This window comes from Amblyomma mixtum, chromosome 1 (genome assembly GCF_055824585.1).
Source record: "Amblyomma mixtum isolate Tamu chromosome 1, ASM5582458v1, whole genome shotgun sequence".
In the NCBI taxonomy this organism is placed as follows: Eukaryota; Metazoa; Arthropoda; class Arachnida; order Ixodida; family Ixodidae; genus Amblyomma; species Amblyomma mixtum.
In genome coordinates, this window is record NC_143012.1 from 1,374,244 (window position 1) to 1,394,232 (window position 19,989).

The 19,989-nt window shown below is 45.4% G+C and overlaps 1 protein-coding gene, 1 long non-coding RNA gene and 1 pseudogene across 3 annotated transcripts in view; 2 read left to right on the forward strand and 1 right to left on the reverse strand.

Annotated features, from left to right (window-relative positions):
- The window catches only part of LOC149365210 (beta-scruin-like), a 212,990-nt gene that overhangs the window by 185,166 nt on the left and 7,835 nt on the right, over window positions 1-19,989 (forward strand). The gene's annotated exons all lie outside the window — the stretch shown is intronic.
- LOC149365214 (uncharacterized) lies at window positions 235-11,248 on the forward strand. The gene is made up of 3 exons (XR_016292823.1): window positions 235-648; window positions 1,324-1,413; window positions 10,817-11,248. It is a non-coding gene; the product is annotated as an uncharacterized LOC149365214 (long non-coding RNA).
- On the reverse strand, window positions 12,162-15,794 carry LOC149365215 (uncharacterized; annotated as a pseudogene). The gene is made up of 2 exons (XR_016292824.1): window positions 15,167-15,794; window positions 12,162-15,014 (listed from the first exon to the last, which is right to left on the reverse strand). The product of XR_016292824.1 is annotated as an uncharacterized LOC149365215 (transcript).

Sequence of the window (19,989 nt, forward strand, 5' to 3'; positions counted from 1 at the left end):
CTAGTTTAATCACTTCGCATTTTCCGTAACTGGTAACGGTTGGCAATCGTTGCGTATCCTGTTCCGATGCTGCAAATACATTCTAGCTTCCGTACGCACTGTAAAAAACCCAATAAACTGAATTCAAAACTGAAAGTGAAACTGAAAGTGAAACTACATTTCCGCCGCTAGGCGGCCATCGGTACCGTCGGGCCTTTGTTGATTTTTACCTGCCTGTTGTGTATGGTATGGCGTCGGTCGTGGTGTGCGGATTTCAGCAGTTGACGTGAACTGCGTTTTCGACCGCGTTTTTCGAGGTACCGCGTTGAACTGAAGTGTTTTTTGTGCATATATAACTGGAGTACTGCGTAGGTTCGTTCACTGCTGTCCAAGTACTCGTATCTCACGTATCGGAACAGAAGCAGCCTTTGGAGGCTCTGCCGAATGCGTTTCTTTGTTGTAGATTGCCAGAAAGGCCGGCGCTCGCTCACGGTTTAAAGGTTTGATATCAGAAATCACGGGCGAAGTTATAATGTGCGCTGTTTATGCACCAGAATGCATTTTGTAATGTAGAAACGTCCTGAAGTCGGCGTTAATGAAAAACTAGCGTTGCCGTGACTTGGAGACGTACTTCATCAGCTCGGCACGACTACGCACCTGCCTCGAATGGTAAGCAATACTATGTCTTCATGCATGCTGGTTTGCATTATTCAAAGCATATTTTATGGAAGAGCGGCCTCAAGACTTGCCGCTTCTAGTACCAAAGTGCCAAGATCTGCAGACAGGCAGCTCTTTCCATGTATCCAGGAAGAGAAGCAGCACTGAACAGAGTTCGCCGAGAATGATTCTACTCAGAGCTGTTTTTGTTTTGACGAAACGAATGTTGCAGAGTACTGCCTCATGCTACTTAAGAGCTCTAGTATGTGTGTTCTGTCAAATTTAACGCCGTTTAACGCTATTTCGTCAAATTCCTTGTCCTACGGTTTATCTGCACGTGGTAATTTTTCCGCCCGTGCGTAAGGTCTATTCCGTATTTCTGCGTAAAATGCGTTGCGTCAGCATGGCGTCTGAGATAAGCTTTCAATTTTGTGTGCTGCAGCCGCTGACCATTGATCGTTTGTGCATCAGGCCATGTTTTTGCATAAATTTGTTGACGTTGCTATCTATTTTGGTTTTTAATTGTTTTTAGAACGACATCCAGATTAAAGAATCCAGTGCTGTGCCAGCTAGGTATATTTAGCTTGCTTTTTCAAGTTTTTAAACGCTTCATTGTTTGGCCGTAGTGACCTAATTTCTGAATTTTGGCGGCCTCTAATCGTGATGGTATTAAATGGATGTGTGCAGGGGAAACATCTACATCCACATGGGAGTCCACAGCCACAGCTTGCACCTTGTTGCCGCTGGGAAATATTCACGAGCAGTATGGAAGCAAAGGTGTGTTTTAGTTCTTGCTGCAAGCTTCTTTTTATGTTGTATGCTAGGTTCTTTTTTGGGCCATTTTCCCTTCTTTCCTTCATCAGGCTGCTTCATGAAACAGGGTACATAGCCTAACCATGCCCTCATTTATTTGTACATCCTTGCTAGTTCGTTGTCAGCATGGGGTTATTGCAAACCAGTTTGAGTGTCGTTAAACGTAGTTTTCTCGTCATCATCATCATCCTGATTACACCCACTGCAGGGCAAAGGCAGTCCTTTGGCAGCTGCGGCTACCATATCCCTGCGAACTTGGTACTAGCATTTGGTGATAAAAAGTGCGCTACCGCATAATGTCCTAATCTCCTCCTCTCAAAAAGTATGTGTTCACAAGCAGGAGAAGTACACAGTCCTGTGTACTTCTGCTTGAGAACGCGTCCTTTCCACGAGTGTCTCACAATTTGAAAAGAATAGGAGCTAGGCCTGGTGTGTGAGTAGTATTCTCTGCTCCAAGCAAATTGCAACGTCTCCGCAATTGTGTCAACCGTGAAGGGTTGCCACCTGCAGAATGCGAAAAGAACCGAGAATTCTCTTATGTACTAGTGCCCCAAAAATGTGGCGCACAGAAGTGAGCTATCCCGCGGAACGTGCTCTATCAGTCAAACAGGACATGCCTAAACGACTGTCTGAGCGAACACAAGAGCCCCTTAAAACCACCTCCTGAAAGCAATATGGTCATATGTTGGCTGTCGTGTGAAAACTGCACCTCTGCTTTCAGCCGTACAACCATACTGTACACGCATAAGGACCAGCACACGCGGGAGATTGTTGTTGATGCGTTTTATCCGTCAGGAGCAAGACAAATGCATCTGCAAACATTCTGTTGTGCTCAGATGCAAAGAACTATACTTCATCTCACAAGATGTTTGCAGCACTACGGAAGGTAGAGCTCTCTCGTCCAATCAAGACTGCAGAAACGCAGAAAATAGTCCCTCGAATATTTGAGGAGCGTATGACTATTAATCAAAACAATAAGCATTGCAACTAAAAATATGGTTTGGACAGGTATATTTAAATGGTAGGGAGTGTTTCAATCACTGGTGATATTACCAGACAAAGCCCGTACGGACACAGCTCTGCGGAGGCCTGCTGCGAGGTAGTGGTGCGTTGCCACTTTCCAACATGGCGTCGGTCGAGTCTGTTGTGTCTCCTGTGTGCTCTACATCGACAGTGCGCTATTTCCCCAAGCAGGCAAAGCAGGTGGCTTCGCGACAACGGAGGAACTGATCAGAACAGGTTGCGACAAAAAAAAAAAGTGGGGCTAGTCCCTTTGGAACGGGCGTCTGCCTGTCCAAAAACAAACCAAAATAGAGTAAAAAGACATCAAGTGCCACCTGCTAGAGGTAGAAAGAAGCCACCTGGACATCAGGTGGATTGAACCATAGGCGCGTAGGAACATACTAATGTAGTGCGCGCCATCCTGATTGGACGAGAGAGCTGTACCTTTCGTAGTGCTGCAAACATCTTGTGAGACGGAGTATAGGCTACCTCAGCAGCTTAGACGGCAGGGTAACAGTTTCTTCTACATTTTTAAACATTTTTTTTGTTTTTATTCGCCAGCATTTTTGCCTTTCGCAGTCAATCTTTAATGCAGTGCCACATGTTTTGCAAGCTGGCAAACTGTCGCGAAAAAAATGTTGTTTATTCTCTCTTTTCATCTGTTTATTGTGTGGCAGCAATTAAGATCGTCAGTCTTGAGTCAGCGCCGAGTCTGTCTTGTTCTTTCATACCATTATAGTCATGCTGTGCCCTTCATGCTGACAAACATGTATCGACTAGTTCAAGAAAGTAACCTTTTACATTGTGGAGCCATTTTACCCATTGCATTCGCATGGTTTGAATGAATGACCATTCAGTTTGCTATTGCATATTTTTGGAACCGAACAAGCTTAAATTTTGCAAGCTTACCAAACTCTTAGGATGCTTATGTTTGTTATTACCAGCATTAAGTCTCCTTTCCTGCTCTCGTCTACAGAGGGCAAAATGCTAGACTCATTATATTGCGGGGACTATATTTGGTAGACTGGCAGGAACAATACCACCATCCAAGTGCGTAGGGGAGTGGGAGTTCTCAGTGTCACTGTTATACATCTGCACAATGTAAAGATTCAGATTGGTGTCCTCTTTTTAACTTGTAGTTGTAATTTTTCTAGTGTTACAGAAGCCTCTTACAGCCCAGCCAATTTATTGACCTATATGGAAGCTGCTATATGCCTGGTGATAAGTAGGCTGTGTATTGTGTTGCTGTGCAATACTGAACAAGGTGATTCCACGCCACGTTATCCAGACTTTTGTACTCGACTGCACTTGATTTCCTACAGAAACAAAAAAATCATGGCTTATTTTATTACCATGACAAAGATTTTTAAAGCATGTTCTTGGCAGAAAAAAAGAAGTTTCGTGTCGTGGCCACAGTCTTATGTTTACAAGCAATAGTAAAGCTAAGTCTTACAAAAAACTTGTTAAAAATAAACGCTTTATGCATGACTGAAACTTTTTCATATAAATAAAGGATGTGCTTTTATATCCAATAAATTGGACTCATGTATAAAACATGAAAGAAGGTACAAAAATATTGGAAATTGATATTTTTTATTCAATTTATGTTCTCATAATAGTCATTTCAACTATTTTTCTGGGTTATACAAAAGGCAAAGAATGTGATAAAAGTGTTTCAGAGATGAAAAAAATGCAAGGCATGTCAGTCAGCTGAAAAAAAATACTTTTGAGGCATATTCAGCCACCAGTGGCTCAGTGAGGTTGGCCTCATTTATTTTCTAATGGCTGTGACATTTCTAAAATTTTAATTGGAGCAATTTTCGTTTTAGGCGCGAAAATAACTTCGCAATTTGAGTCTCTACCTTCAACCCCAGCATTGCTGGCTGCTTGCTCGACACTGCGGTGCATGCTAGAGCTGGGATCAAGGAGACACAAAGCTTTGCTGCACGGTACTCCATGTGGATGCTCCTCAAATTTTGGTTTTGACATGTCTGCTGGCATGTTCGCTCACATTTTGTCAGTTTAAACTCGAGCATGACTTAAGTCCAGCGTGCACCATTGAGAGAGATAAAAAAGGCTTGATGTGGTGAAAAATGCGTATTCCTTTTAATGGTAGCACTCTTGTAAACCGCCTAGTGAGTTCACCTTTGTTTTCTTGAATCATTTGTTGGAGCACCCAGAGAGCTACGACACTCTTAATGGTTTTCTCCGCCCGTGTAAACAGCTTATAGAGGATCAGTATTTGACGTTTCTGTGGCCTCTGAATGCTTTCTGTTGCTGCAGGGGGCCTCACACTTCCACCAATGCCGTCACAAGCGCTCCTCCCATGTGATGGGGTGAAAAAGTCCATTCCACTGAAAAGTTTAAGTAATTTTCATGGTAGTAGAGGTTTTAACTCTGATTGGTCATACCACAAACAGTGCTTCCCTGTGTCGAGGAACGAGAGCCGTTCTGCCATGTGGCCCCTTCATTTTTACTTTTTGTAAATCTATCCTTCAGCAGATTTCTTTATTGCCGAAGCTGCTGGCATCGAAGACCAGCACACCATTGTATTCGTGCAGCGGAGTGCTGGTTTTGTGTAATTTACAGCTGGTGGCAAAGTGTGCTGGAGTGAAAAGGAAGCACTGAGCAGTGTCGATGTTGAACGCAGGGACTCAACTTGTAAGATTGTTTTCTCGCTTAAAACAAAAAAAAAGAGCCCCAAATAAACTAAAAATAAATGCCATTAAATGGTACTGTTTAAATCTTATCTTTCATAATTTAATTAAGATCACCTCATTATGTAGTAGACTACTGAATATGTCACAAAAAGCAAATTCTCTCGACTTCAGAATCCTTTCGCTGACTTGCCTTACATGTTTTGCTCTCTGAAACATTTTTATCACCTTTGCCTTCTCGACAGCTTAGAAAATAGAATAACTACTGTGAGAACATGAAATTTGATAAAAGATTTCAAATTTTTATATTTTGTACTTATTACATGTTTTATTTAAAACAAAATAAGTTCAATTTACTGCATTGGATATGGAATACCTTTAATTTATATAACAGAAACTTCATAGTCCTGCGTAAGAACGTTTCTTTTTACAAATTTTTTTGCAAGGTTAGGTTTGGCTATCACTTTCAAACATGAAATGGCGGCCACGACGGGAAAAAATTGCTCCGCCTAAAACAAGCTGGGATAATGTTTGATTAAGTAATGCAATAAGCCATGAATTTTTTTTAAAGAAATAGAAGATTCAGTGCTAAGCCTGGAACAGTTGGCATGGAATGACCCAATGGCATATAAATGCCAACTTTGCGCTGATTTGAAGAAGCCTTTATAATATTTTTGTAGCTCAATTAATATTGCAGTGTAGGTTGAATGCAATTTTTTCTGCTTGTATAATTGGAATGGTTCCATATCATGCCGTTTATTTCGCATCTTGTTGCAAACTTGTATTGCATTGCCAATATTTTTTGCTGCTAGCATTCACCCCATATGAATACTGCTGCTCCTGAGCAGCATACTCAACTGATCCACTGGAATGGTATCACTGTGTGTACCTTTGGTAAATTTCTGGGAAAAATGTATTCATTCACCTGGCTGCTTCATATTTCATGTTTCATATGTTATGACAGATGAAATGCGGATCTGTCCTTAGGATGAATGTGGCCATTTGTTAGCACCATTTTACAGTAGTGATATTTGCAAGATGATCAATTCTATTTATCTACTTTGTACTTTTGTTCACTACATGGTGCATGTATAACTCTAAGAAAGGGAACGCGAACCAGAAAGGAAACAGCTTGGAACCCCTTGTGGTCTTTATCCAGGTGTAGACTTCATCTCTTAATGTGTGATAGTATATTAGTCTAGGCAAAGCAGCATGCAGGGTAACAGGGCACTGACAGGAACACACAGGTACTGCGCTGACTAACAATTGAGGAATTTATCGCTTTGCTCACTATAAATACAGGAAATATGATCCAAAATACAAAAGGAGGAAAGTCATGGAATTATCATTTGGTCAAATCTGTTGGGCTTATTTATCCAGATAGTCAATTTCTTTTTTCGTTGGCGTTAGTGATGATGTGCTTCCATAGGTTGAACAATTCTTATGTGTCATGCACGTCTCTTATATCTCAGCATGAGCTGTTAAATATATTTCCTAAGAATTTTACATCATCGAAAGTGGGGGGTGCACTCACAGTTTGACACATGTCTTGCTAGTTTGCTACTGTATCCTGTCTCAGTATTGCCGACTTGTTCTATTAGACAAATGTGGACACGCTGACCTTATTTCCCAACATACGACGCTCCGCATGAGAGAGGGATCTCGTAAGCGAAGCCACAGTCGCATGTTGTGAATTTGTTTCGGTGCTTCATCTTGTGTTGGGCTGTTTTTGAAGCACCTTTGCTGGGCGCGTTGCATACTACGTTCAGCTACTTTCTGCAAAAAAGCAAATGAATCCATCGCAAAGAACTTCCGCAAGCTGCAAAAGAAGGTCAAGCGCCAAACAGTGAAGAACGAAACCTAAAAACTTGTGTCAAGCCAACAACTTGTCCAAATTAGTGCTGGCTATGACGAAAAGTGATGGCCTATGCCTGAATGCCTTCGCTATTGCAAAAACACGCAACAATAACTGGCCTTTCAGAGTAATTGTCGCTGAACAAGGATCAAGGCAGCAACCCTTAGGGCAGTATCTGCAAGAATTGCTCTCCTTGTTCACCGTGGGAGACCTCTTCCTGGTGAAGAAGCCAGAAGTGTCCGCATTCCTCTCGAACAGCTGTACAGAAGAGTTGTCATCTCATTCTGATCAAGGACTTAGACTGCACGCTGCTAAATGCTGCCTTGTTTGAGACGATAAGAGAAGGCATTAATTCAATGGGAGCAGTACAATTCCAGAACCCGTGCAGAATTAATGCGCATAGATTCCTCGAGTTGCTAACCATCTACTTCCGTTCTACCTATGTAAAGTTTAATGATGTGTGCATACAGTGGCAGGGAGTATGCACCAGTTCCAGCGTTGCACTAATTCTCATTGTGCAGCTAGCCTGTCAAAATAGCCAACTGTTAAAAAGCTGTGCATGGTGCCAGTTTGATAATGACCTTCCGATTTGTGGACGACTTCTTAGTAACCCACAAGCTTCATTACCAAGGGTAACACAAAGTCGTTGTTGACATCTTCAAGACCTTCTCCAAAGTTCTTGCTAACTTTGAGCTGACCAAAGAAATGCCACTGGAGGTACAGCTTCCCGATCTATGGCTGTACTTTGTAGAGACCCATATGTGCTTGCGTTACTTCCCAAGGTCGAAAAAAAGGCTGTTGCTACTGGCGCACTGAAAAATATCCTAAATAGCTCGTGTATTGACCGTCAGCAAGAATTCCTTGAGGCCCACCTGACATGGCTACCTGAAGCTGATTTCCCAGATGACCTCATCTGCAGCCTTGGCTTCAGGATAAAGAAATTTGCCTATCTACCTCTAAAAGGCTTCAGAAAGAACGGAACGTAGCTGTCATAGCATATTACTATGGGGTTTAGCTCAGCAGCAGGCGCGACGGGTTGCACTCAGAAGGCACCCCAAACCAAGTCACTCCGAGCGCTAGCTGCAGCGTGCCTGTTGTCGTCAACTGCCCAGTGTCAAAACAACGTCCTCTTCGCCTTTCAACTTGCACTGTAGCACTACCCCCTCCGCCTCGCGGAAGGAAGCGCAGCCCCTGGGCGCCCTAAGGTGGTGTGAATGGTAGGGCTTAAGACAGGTGACGTGCACGAGCTTTGTGGAGTGGGTCGGGGGAACAGTGCGGGAGTGCAGGGACGTGATTTCATAGGTCACATTGCTCAGTTGCCTGAAGAGAAGACGCGGTAAGGACCCACGTAACGAGGCAGCAGCTTCTCACCCAGGCCCACATGGTGCGCAGGGAGCCAGGGGAGTACGTGGAAGCCAGGAGGGTAGTGGGCAACACGGTGATTAAGGTCATAGGTGCATGGTATCAGCCACGCACTAAAGAAAGTGGTCAGGCAGGCTGGGGTGCCTCAAAGATAGCCTGGTATAAAAGAAGGCTGTCAAATCCACAGCATGCGACAGTGACTTAGGCACCTTGTTTACTAAGTTCACACCAGCTCGCCTGACCACTTTCTCTTGCGCGTGGCTGATACTATGCACATATGCCGTCACAGCTAACTTCCGTTCTTCCTGAAGCCTCGTTGGGGTGGATCAGCAAATTTTTTTCATTATCTTCAAGCCAAGGCTGCAGACGAGGTCATCCGGGAAACCAGCTTCAGGTAACTATGTCAGTTGGGCCTCAACGCTTTCCTTCTGACAGTCAATACACAATCTGTTTGAGACATTTTTTAGTGTGCCAGTAGCAACAGTCTTTTTTTCGACTGTGGGACATAACACCAGTACATATGGGCCTCTGATGTGCAGCCATAGATCGAGAAGCTGTACCTCCAGCAAGGACTTCGGAGAAGGTCTTGAATATGTGAACAATGCCGTTGTGTTGCCCTTGTTTATGAAGCTTGTGGATTACTAGGAAGTCGTCCAAAAATCGGGAGGTCATTATCAAATTGGTGATAAGCAAAGCTTTTTACTAGTTCGCTATCTTGACAGGCTAGCAGGACAATGAGAATTAGTGCAACGCAGGAACTGGTGCATAATCCTTGCCACTGTATGTGCAGATCATTAAACTAAAATAATAGATGGTTAGCAACTCGAGAAATCTATCAGCATTAATTCTGCATTGGTTCTGGAATCATGCTGCTCCCATTGCATCAATGCCTTCTCTTACGGTCTCAAACAAGGTGGTATGTGGCAGCGTGTAATGTTAGTCCTTGATGACAATGAGAAGACACTCCTTCTGGACGGCTGTTCAAGAGGAATGCGGACACTTCTGGCTTCTTTACCAGGAAAAAGTCTTCCATGGTGAGCTAGGAGAGCAATTCTTGCAGATACTGCCCTAAGGGTTGCTGCCACGATCCTTGTTCAGAGACAATTACTCTGAAAGGCCAGTTATCGTTCTGTGTTTTTGCCATAAAGAAGGCATTCAGGCATAGGCCCTCACTCTTCTTCGCAACCAGCCCTACTTTGGTCAAGTTGTTGGCTTGACCTTCTTTTGCAGCTTATGGAAGTTCTTTGCAGTGGCTTCATTTGCTTTTTCACAGAAAGTAGCTGAATGTAGTATGCAATGCGCCTAGCAAAGGTGCTTCAAAAACAGCCCAGCATAAGACGAAGCACAGAAACAAATTCACGACATGCGACAGTGGCTTAGTTTACAAGATCTATCCGCCACGCGGAGCGTCCTGTGTTGGGAAATAAGGTCAGCGTGTTAACATTTATATAATGCAACATGTCGGCAATACTGAGAAAGGATATCGTAGCAAGCTACCAAGACACATATCGGACTGTGAGTGTGTATCACACTTTCGACAGAGATGTGTATGGTACATAAGAATTGTTCAGCCTATTTAAGCACATCATCACTAACTCTAAGGAAAAAGAAATTGACTACCTGGATAAATAATCACGACAGATTTGACAAAATGACGATTCCATGACTTTCCTTCTTTGTAATTTGGATGATGCTTTCTGTATTGATTGCAAACTAAACAATAAATTCCTCAGTTATCACTGCACCTGTCTTGTCTGTGTCCTGTTATCCTGCGTGGTTTTGCAAAGATTCATGCACCAACTGTCCGAGCTCCTTTTCTTGTAGTTTAGTGGCCTTGTGCAAATCTTTCTTGATGGATTTTTGAGTTTACTGGCTGCAGGCATGGGAGATATGTTAACTTAGCACTGTTGCCTGCCTTTCAAGATGTCACTTGCTTGATATAATAACGAATGCATGCTTTGCATTAGTTGCAGCTGACCACTCTCATGGAAGGGGTTGTGTTGCTGACTTTGATCAGATACTGTGCTTTCTGTTGTTACAGTGAATTTTGCACATTACTTGTTCGGTTTATTGTAAAGCATTTTCAAGTGCGCTATTTTCGTCTTTGTTGTCATGGTGTTTTGTGCCTTTTATAGTCAGTTTACCCGCCAGACAGGCCAGTGGTTTGCACTAGCTTGTAACAGTTCGTGCAGAATTAATTGCATGACCTGACCACCTTCGTTCCATTTCATAACATCTAGCTTTTTAGCTAAAACATTGTTTGTATAATGCCGTTTAGAGCTATTTTTTCTAAACCACAGTGGCCTCTTTGGAATGTTTCAAAAAATAACAGCTGGTGCTTGCTCGCCACATGGGCAGATTTTCTTCTTTCTGTTAGCGTTAGCATGCATAATAAAACACATTGTTAATGACCAATATGTTGGAATTTATCAACAACATTGAACAGTGTAAACTGGTATGAAATATTTTACTGTTTTTGTCTAAAATGCAGACTCGCACCATGTATGCTGTTCACCGAAGACAATCCTGAGGTGGCTGAGAACCTGTTCGTCGAGGGAGGATGGCTACTCAGCAGGCTTACCACTGCGGCTCACTTCACAACTGCGCCATAATGTCAGGAATATGGGTGTTCAGCATAAGTTGCCTTAAGTTTGCTTTTTGCTTATTCCTGGGAGTTAGCGTCACATTCAAGCCTTCTTCAGGCTGGTATATAAGGCTGCACAAGCATGAATTTTTCATTCTGTTTGCTCTGAAAAATTTGGGAGGTAGAGTAAATGCTGTGGAACCTTATTCTTGCAGCACCATAAGCCCAATAAAAGCAGGTATGGTGCTGTTGTACCTTAAAATTTTTAGTTCTTTGGATGGCAGTAAGGAATTCATTGGAGAAGCTTCTTGTGCCTTGTCTTATGGATGTGTTTTGTTCTAATAAAAATTTTTTCACATTTCTGCAGTTTTGTGATTTGTTTGTCAATAAACGTTTTTCTTAGGTGCACACCGCCTGTTTACTGCTATGAAGAGCTCCAGTAATACAGGTATATTGCATTACTTAGGCATTATAATGGTAAATTTAGAGAACGCTTAAGAAAAGTAATAAAAGTGGAACAAATTATGAACCCATTGCATGCTTTTTTCCTGAAGGGTGTAGGGGTGTAAGACGCGTAAAACGCCTGTGGCTCGGTGGTAAAGTGTGTGATACACCTCAGCACCTTTGGGTCAAATTTTATCATTTTCGGGCTGGTTCTTTCCTGAAACACCCCACCTTAAAGATGTATTCAAGTCACAAAACTCCTTTCTGGGCCGGGTGCAAGGGTGCGAGTTATAGACACCTGGAAACTCCTTTAAAGGTGTTTTATTTTTTACAGTGTATATCCGCTGGAAATAAAGTTCCACCACCACCGCGGAGCCGCGGCGGGCAGCTGAGTCGTGGCCTAACTGTTAGGTTTAGCAACTCGCGCGATCCGCTTGGTCTTCACATTCTCGAAGGATTTGAGAAAATGGTCCCACCTGAACAAGGGTGGGTGGTCTCCTCGTTGTTCTGGAAGTGTAGCCAGATGGTGTCGCAGCGCTTCGGCAGATGCTTCGGGAAAGGATCATAAAATTCGGCGGAGCCGACGTGAGACACGTCCGCTCTTCCCGACTGCTGAGGCGCGTCCCGCCGTCTGCAAAGCTTCCTCTATAAAGCCATCCCTTCCGTGGTTCATCCAGAGCGTGGCTCGATCCATATGAAAGAAGGCGTACTAGTAGTTATCTTCTTTCTACCTTTAGCAGATGGCGCTTGATGTCTCTTTATTCTTTCATCTGTTTTGTACAGGCAGACGGCCGTTCCAGACCAACACCACCTAGACAAGTTCAGGCCTCAGCGCTCCCGTCGTGACGTCATGCGTCGAGGCCTGCGGGCGCTGCGGAAGCAGATAAGCGCGCGCAAGAATTGGGGGAGCTCATCGCTTGGCGTACAATAATGTGTTTTAACAAATTGTTCCCAACAAAACGTGTTACGAACGCAAGTTCGTTTATTTGATTTTTAGGGTTTCAGCTTTTATTTTTTTAGATTTGTTGTCGTCATCAACGGTTCTGTCATTCATCCGGCTGCAAAAGTTTTTGAGAAGGATGCTAGTGCTGCACCAAAGAATGTGTTTAAGCACAAATTCGCACGTGTGTCCATCGTCACAGGCATCAAATTCACACGAGTCGTCATTTGTCAGCAAATCCATTGTCAGCTCCGTGACGAGCTTACGCTGGTCTGGCGCTCTTAAAAACTCCGCGTCCTTTGCAAGCTGTTCAACTACGACGTAATTGTGTGCGACGGCATTCACTGCAAACATTGCCGGGAAAACAAGTCCTCCGCGATCCAGCTGCTTAACAAGATCGTAGGTTTCCTCGTTGGGCGAAACTGTGATGGTCTTGCTCACTGTTAGCGCTGATCTGCATTTTTTGCAGTTTAGCCTCTTCAGAGCAGTATGCGCGGCGTATCCTGCAACGTACACAAGAACGGGGATGATGTCTGTTATCTTTGATAAAGCCGCTGCAGTCACAACGACGTTGAACGAAGGGCGCGGCGTGTCCACAGATCCGTGCAGGTATTCCCACTTCTCAGTTTTTTCGCTTGCACAAATTTCTTGAAGTTTAGGCAGCGTGTTTTGCAATCGTAGTTTATTTTCGCCTTCATAAATCTGTCTTAAGGAAATATGATATTGTGCTCCAGCCAGGTGCCTGTATTTGCCGAATCTTTCCTCTAAACTGTCCGTCTGCACCTTTCCCAGAAGAACGTAAGATAGATTAAGCTCTTCAAAGCAGTATCGGGCTACTTCGATGAGTGCGTGAGTTATGTGGTGTAAAGCAGTATGCGTCTCTTTGGTCAAACAACCGCTGTCGAGGCGTTTGCTGTGCCACTCATCGAGCCAGTCCAACAGCTTGTACAAGAACTCCAGTTTAGGATCGTCCATAGAGGGGAACACCGGCTCTTAAAAATGGTCGCGGAGTCTCTTCCCTTTGTACGGAGTCTTTACATTCACGATTTTCCACCATTTAACTATGATCTCAATGAAGCTAGCATTGTGCTCAGGGAAGTTCAGGTTGTGTGTTTTTCCAAGCGCACGAAGTGCGTGAGGTAAGCCATCGCTGAAAATCCGTAGAGCAAGCTTGACGTTTTGCCTTTCAAGATTCGATGGAAACAGCGCCTTCGTTGATAAACTATGACCGTATCTAAGAAGTTGGTCACACTCAAGGTTGTATGCGTTTCTAATGGTGGCGAATGACGCAGTCAACATGCGCCGTGGTTGTGCTGTATCATCCTCGAATTCGGGGAAGTAGAAACACAGCCGGTCATTTTTCTGGTTTAGCCAGTTGTTCCGAATGCATTTTAGCATGTGGACTGGGTCGATCACAAAAAACAACGGTCTCGAGGAGTCACATGGATGGGGATAAACGATTCCCTTTGTTGGCGGAGATGCAAAGTAAGACATTGCCTTTCTGTTTATCGAGTTGTTGTCACTGACTATGCAGGTAACTCTGTAACCTATTTTCTCGAGGCCAGTCACGACATCCATTATTGACTTGTGCAGAAACACGGCATCAGCCTTGCGGGCAGGGATAATGTGTGCAACTTCCTTAAATGGACAAGTAAGGCTTTGCACCATGAAAACGAATGCACTATTGGCAACCTCTTCAGAATTGTGCGCAAGTCAAGCAATATTGCCACCCTTATAATCAAAATAAGGCTTTATGTGAATTCCGTCAACCATAAGCGTCACATGCCGCTCTTTGTCATCGAGCTCGCAGATCCTTTTCGCCATGTAACTGAGAAAGGCTGCACCGTGATGCTCCCGTTGTGGATTCATTCCATATGATGAGCAAACTGATCTGATGGTCATTGGATGCGGCATTGTGATTGCTCCATAACTTCGCATGTATTTATAGGCATGGGGTGATATCATGACGAGAATGCAACAATACACCATGAAATCTATAGAATAGCGCCTTCGCTCCTTCTTTGCAGACAGAAGCTTCAACTGTTCGCTGAGGAATTGGACTGCATGATCATTATCCTCTGACTGCGCTGTAGATATCTGGCCAAGCAGGAAATTGATGGGATCAAAAACTTCTTCATTCGAGTCCCTACAGCTAGAAGAAACGCTGCTGTCCCAAACCTTGATGCTTTCAAGAAAGCCAGCGAAAGCCCTCTTACTTTTCGCCTGAGGAGGAACGAACAGGTTGGACCCTAGCCTTGTGACTGGCGTCTTTAGGAAATGCAACGTGATAGACAAATCAGCCTTCAAGCAAACTGAGAACTTCACCCAAGGAGCATCATCTTCAACAATGTGCAGTAATATGAGGCGGCCACTGCTCAATATTGTATGCCAGAACTCAGACTGGCTTGTTCGCACGTGTTCGGCTAAGTCGTTTAGGCTCCGAACTGCATCTTTTTCCTCTTCGGCACTAAACGTCTCGAGGGAGTCTGCAAGAGCTTTTTCAGTCGCAGCTGCATCCAAACGAATTCTTCTAGACTCCGGATTCTCCCTTCTGCTGCAAACGTTCGATAAATAGCTCGGGCAGTTCGGGAATTTTGACGGAACAGCATCCGGTCGGAGACGCAAACGGAGCATGGCTACAGTTATCGTACGGCCCGTAGTATCATCCACATGACAATCCTCCCGAATGATGTCACCTTCAGTGAAGTGCAATTCGCAAACCTGCAAGTGAATAGAAAAAAAAAATGCCTAACATATTGCAGTGAAGCCTCCCTCAAAACTAAATATATAACTGCTGAAATTCCACTAACAACGCACGTGCACGTGTTTGCTTTGTATTTTTCAAGGAACAAAAATAACGATAGCTATCTTACCCTGGAATGTGCCGAAGGAAGGAAGCCCTCTCGGGGAATAGCGCGTAGCCATGCTGTCTTCAGTTCTGCATCTTCAGGAAATTTGAACACATGGACTTTTGGTCCGGATTTGTAGTTGCCGCTACACCCAGGCACACAGCACTTGTTTGGCATATTCACAACTGTCCAAGCATAGCAGCGCACGTTTTCACCACTTGTAGGACACTAGCGTGAACACGAGCAGCACAGGGCCGAATAACTATTTCACAAAGCACCTCACAAGCGAGAAAATCACCGCAGAATGCAAGCAGTGCACGGTACTGCTCCGCCGGCCGGCAAGCCCGAGCATGCTCCGACAGTGACTAATCGCGGCGGCGGCGGCGGCGGCGGTCAGCGCGTCGGCGGCTAGGCCTCTAGTCGTGACGTGGCACTGACGTCAGCCTGGAGAGCAGAGGCTTTCTTAGTCTAGGTGGTGATGTCCAGACGCACTGGCCCCACTTTTTCTTTTATTACGAAAGCAATACTAGTTGCACTTTCAGCCCGTCGCGTAGCGAGGCCGGTAGCTACCAAGCGCGGCCTAACTCCTGCTCCTGCCATGCGCGGCGCGCTTAGAGGTCTCACGTCACAGCTGCAAGAGCGGAGCTCCAACTTGCGCCGTCGCGTAGCGAGGCCGCAGCTACCAAGCGCGGCCTAACTCGTGCTCCTGCCACGCGCGGCGCGCTTAGCGGTCTGACGTCACAGCTGCAAGAGCGGGGCTCCAACTTGCGCCGTCGCGAAGCGAGGCCACAGCCACCAAGCGCGGCCTTCCGCTACTGCCGCGCGCGGTGCGCTTAGCGCTCTGACGTCATGCCATCTGCCGCAAAACCGGGCGCGCAGCGCGCCTGCGGCCAACGGAAGCATTCGGCCGCAGCCTTCGGGCTGTGGTCGTGTATGTTTTTGCAGCTAGCGTCCGTCCCGGCGGACGCGGTTGTTGCGACGCGCGTCTGTACTCCTCTTTTACTCTGTCCTCTTATCTTTCAACTCTCTTCTATCTGCACGTGGCAGCGGTGGTGGCTCGGCTTGAGCCAGTTGGCAGGCCCGTGCACTTTCCTTTTCATCCTTCTCTCAGTCGCAACCGCAACCCGCCGGCGGCCAGACGTTACAATGCCGCCTACCGCGAAAGCCGCTCGGCAGAATGCAAAGAGTAAGCAACAGCTAGCCACGGAGACCGAGGTAACACCTTTAATTAAAACACCATGCCGTATCCAGATCGAATCACTGTATAACCGATGCATCACCACAAGTTTAACCATAAGCACCACCACCAGCTGCACTACCAGCTGAACCATGGCGTAGCTACGGATATTATGCGAAGCATACTAAAATAGCCCAACCCAGCTCCTCGAGCGCGGCGGTGTCGTTACCATTGACCTTTCGTGACCTCCATGTCATACCACGTGATGCGTGACGTCACAGCAGATGAGAAACGGGGGCCCAGCTCGCGCCGTCGCGCGAGGCGCCGCGACCAAGGAGGACCACGTGATGCGTGACGTACCGACATAGGAGAAACGGGGCCCCAGCTCACGCCGTCGCGCGAGGCGTCGCGACCAATGTGTTTCCTGCTTCTACCGCTAGGTGCGCTGTAGTGAACACGTGATGCTGGAGCGGCGGTATACAAGGGGGTGCGCCTGCCTCTGCTAGGCGTACACGGGATAGAGATGCCTCCTGGAGACAGGGCTGCTCGTTGGAATGAGAAGCAAAAGCTGCGGCGTGCTACAGAGACTGATGAAGAGCGTGAAGAACGTCTAGCCAAGCGGCGTGCTCGATATGCAACTCGGCGACAATATGCTTCGCATCTGACTAGGCTTAACCTAAGCTAAGCCTCAGCCATTTTTTGCTTTCACAATTACCTGGCTTAACCAAGCTAAGCCACAGCCAATTTTTTTTGTCGCCACCTGTTTGTATCAGTTCCTCTTTTGTCACGTCACAGTTATTTTCAGTGTTCCTGTCATGTGTATATGAATTTATTTATTCCAGCATGGTAGCTACACTATTAAGCTGGGTCGAATGCAGGCCGGGGCAGCCGAATGTCGATGTTGGCGAAATGCAAAACAACCCCATGCGTTGCGTGAAAGTCAACGCACAAGCGGTCGAAATTAATCCCGAGCCGTCCGCTACGGCGTCTGCCACATCTCATGAGAGACGCTGCGACGGTACTCCGACTTTCGCGCGTACGTTATCACGTTAATGGGGCTCATCTCATCGTTCTCATCACAACTCCATTCAGCTCTGCTGGTTGTGTCGTCCTCCAGGTTGACAGCAATAGGCGGTCTTTGCTCAACAACATCGTCGATGACATGGTCCAGTTTCCTCATCCCATCTTCCTCACTAATAGCATGCTCCACGTAATTCTTCCATTTCTCAGCAGTCACTTGCATGATGCCTTGCCAAAGCAGAGTCTCCACGTCTTAGAGCATAAACGTCTTGTTTTGACTGGGGACGAAGCCCTTGACATCGCTCCAAACAAGCTCTATCGGGTTCAGTTGGCAGTTGTACGGCGGCAAGCGCACAACGAGACGGCCAGCAGCTTCGGCGATGCAGTCCACACGGTATCGGCCCCCACTTGTGTTCACGTTGTTGACAAGCTTCATGAGCTCGGCCTTCACCATGTCGCTACTCCACGTGACACGTTTTCCGGGCAGCGAAGTCTGTACGTCCTTTTTTGAGGCTAGTCATCCGCCGCACTTTATCCTGCTTCACAGAATGATATGGCGCGTTGTCCATCACTGTAACGCTGCCGGCTTCTTCGGGGACAACATTCGGCCCGCCTTCAACGTCTGCGTTGGTAGAACGACTGCTCCGGTGTAGCGGTGGTCCTGGGTTCGAACCCCGGACCAGGACGAATTTTTCTTTAACTACGAAGTTTCTGAGAAAGCTGTATAGCTTTCCTTTGTAGCCGTATGGCTGCGCTCGGGTGGATGCCAATGAGTAATTACTCCCTTATTACAAATCTAGTCCACCTTGGGGGATTCCCCTAAACATTTGACCACCACTGGTAAAGCGTTCGCTCGCTCACCTGAGTGAGTTTTGCGGTCCTCTTGATGAGTGCATTCGCACTTGAACTGCCCCCGTTCTCGACGCGAAGCACTTTAAGAAGCCAACCGCGATGGCCTGCTTGGAAAAACAGCGCACTGTCGGTGTAGGGCACACTAGCGACACAACCGACTCGGCCGGCGCCATGTTGGAAAATGGCGACGCATAACTACCTCGCAGCAAGCCTCCGCAGAGCTGTGTTCGTACAGGCTTTGTCTGTTAATTTCACCACTGACTGAAGCACTCTATACCATCTAAATTTACCAGTCCAAACTATGTTTTCAATTGCAGTGCTTATTGTTTGATTAATAGTCAGACTGCTCAAATACTCGGCGGATATTTTTTGTGTTCCTGCAGCCCTGATTGGACGAGAGGGCTCTGCCTTCCGCAATGCTGCAGGCATCTTGTAAGACGAAGTATACGGTAACAAAGTTGGAAAGGCAGGTATGCGCGGGCATCGCAACCACCGTCGACATATCTGCCGGTCGGAGCTGTGCACCAGCAGCTGATTTCGTTCACTCAAGCCATGATTGATAGCAGCACACTCGTGGCGCGCGAATGCTCTAGTCACGTGATTTCTTGTATTTCGCGGTCTTTCATTGGAGCTCGGAAAAAAGATACACGTGAGGCTTTCTTTATCGCAAATAAATAGAATGGGGGTTTCTGATGGTGCTCTCCAGCTCTGCTATTCACATTTGATGTCTAAAGTCAATATTTACGTATATAGAAAAATTATCTTAATTGCTAATTAATTTCAAAACAAAAAAATGCCTATGATGCGAAAGCCGGTTGGTAGATGCATTTAAGTGGTCTCTGGCCTGCCTCAAATATCTTATTTTTCAACCCCTTGGCTTATATATATATATATATATATATATATATATATATATATATATATATATATATATATTCTTTTTTTTCTTCTGCTTTTCTAATCAATTAGCTTTAAGTGATACATGTTCAGTAATATTCTAAATTGATCAACACCACAAAATAAATAAATTAAAGAAAAAATCCCCTGTGCCCCTTGGTTTCTGTGGCTGTTGGCTTCTTTGATATATATATATATATATATATATATATATATATATATATATATATATATATAGGACAACATGCTCCACGACGAAACTTGACAAAGAATGGCGAGCACGTGGTACGAGTCACTGCGCACGAGCGTGATGGCAAAGACTGAAGACCGGACTACAGCCCATGGTAGACGCCAAGTGATGGATATTCTTCAAACAAGAGCGAAGAGAAAAGTTCAGCGATCGAAACCCAAATCTGCGAGGTGGATCTGAGGAAAACAAAACCGAAGAAACGAAAATGAAGGAAAAATACTTTGAAACTCATGAGGAACCGCCCTCGGACTCGACGCTAACAAGTGAAACCAAATGAACAAGAAAACAACATCAAGGAGAGCCGCGTCAGAAAAATGAACAAACCCGCGCAAACGTTTCGCGATAGATTCCTTATTTGTCATTGATTTTCTGCAAGCGCAAGGCTACAGAAGTCTCTGGGCCTTTTCGCTTGATATAACAGACGTATTATTCTTTAGCTCATGATGAAATTATTTGCTTGGAGAGTGTACAGGCCGCCACGGACCGGTAAAATTTCAAAACGCAGCAGGTGTGAGCATATCCGCCTTTCTAGAACTTGTGTATTTCCTTTTCATCTCAAATTCTTAAGCAATGATAATTCGATCTATCTACAGAAGCATGGAATCTCCATCGGCTCGTCCCGATTCTTAGTACCTGGCGGCAGAAAGTTAG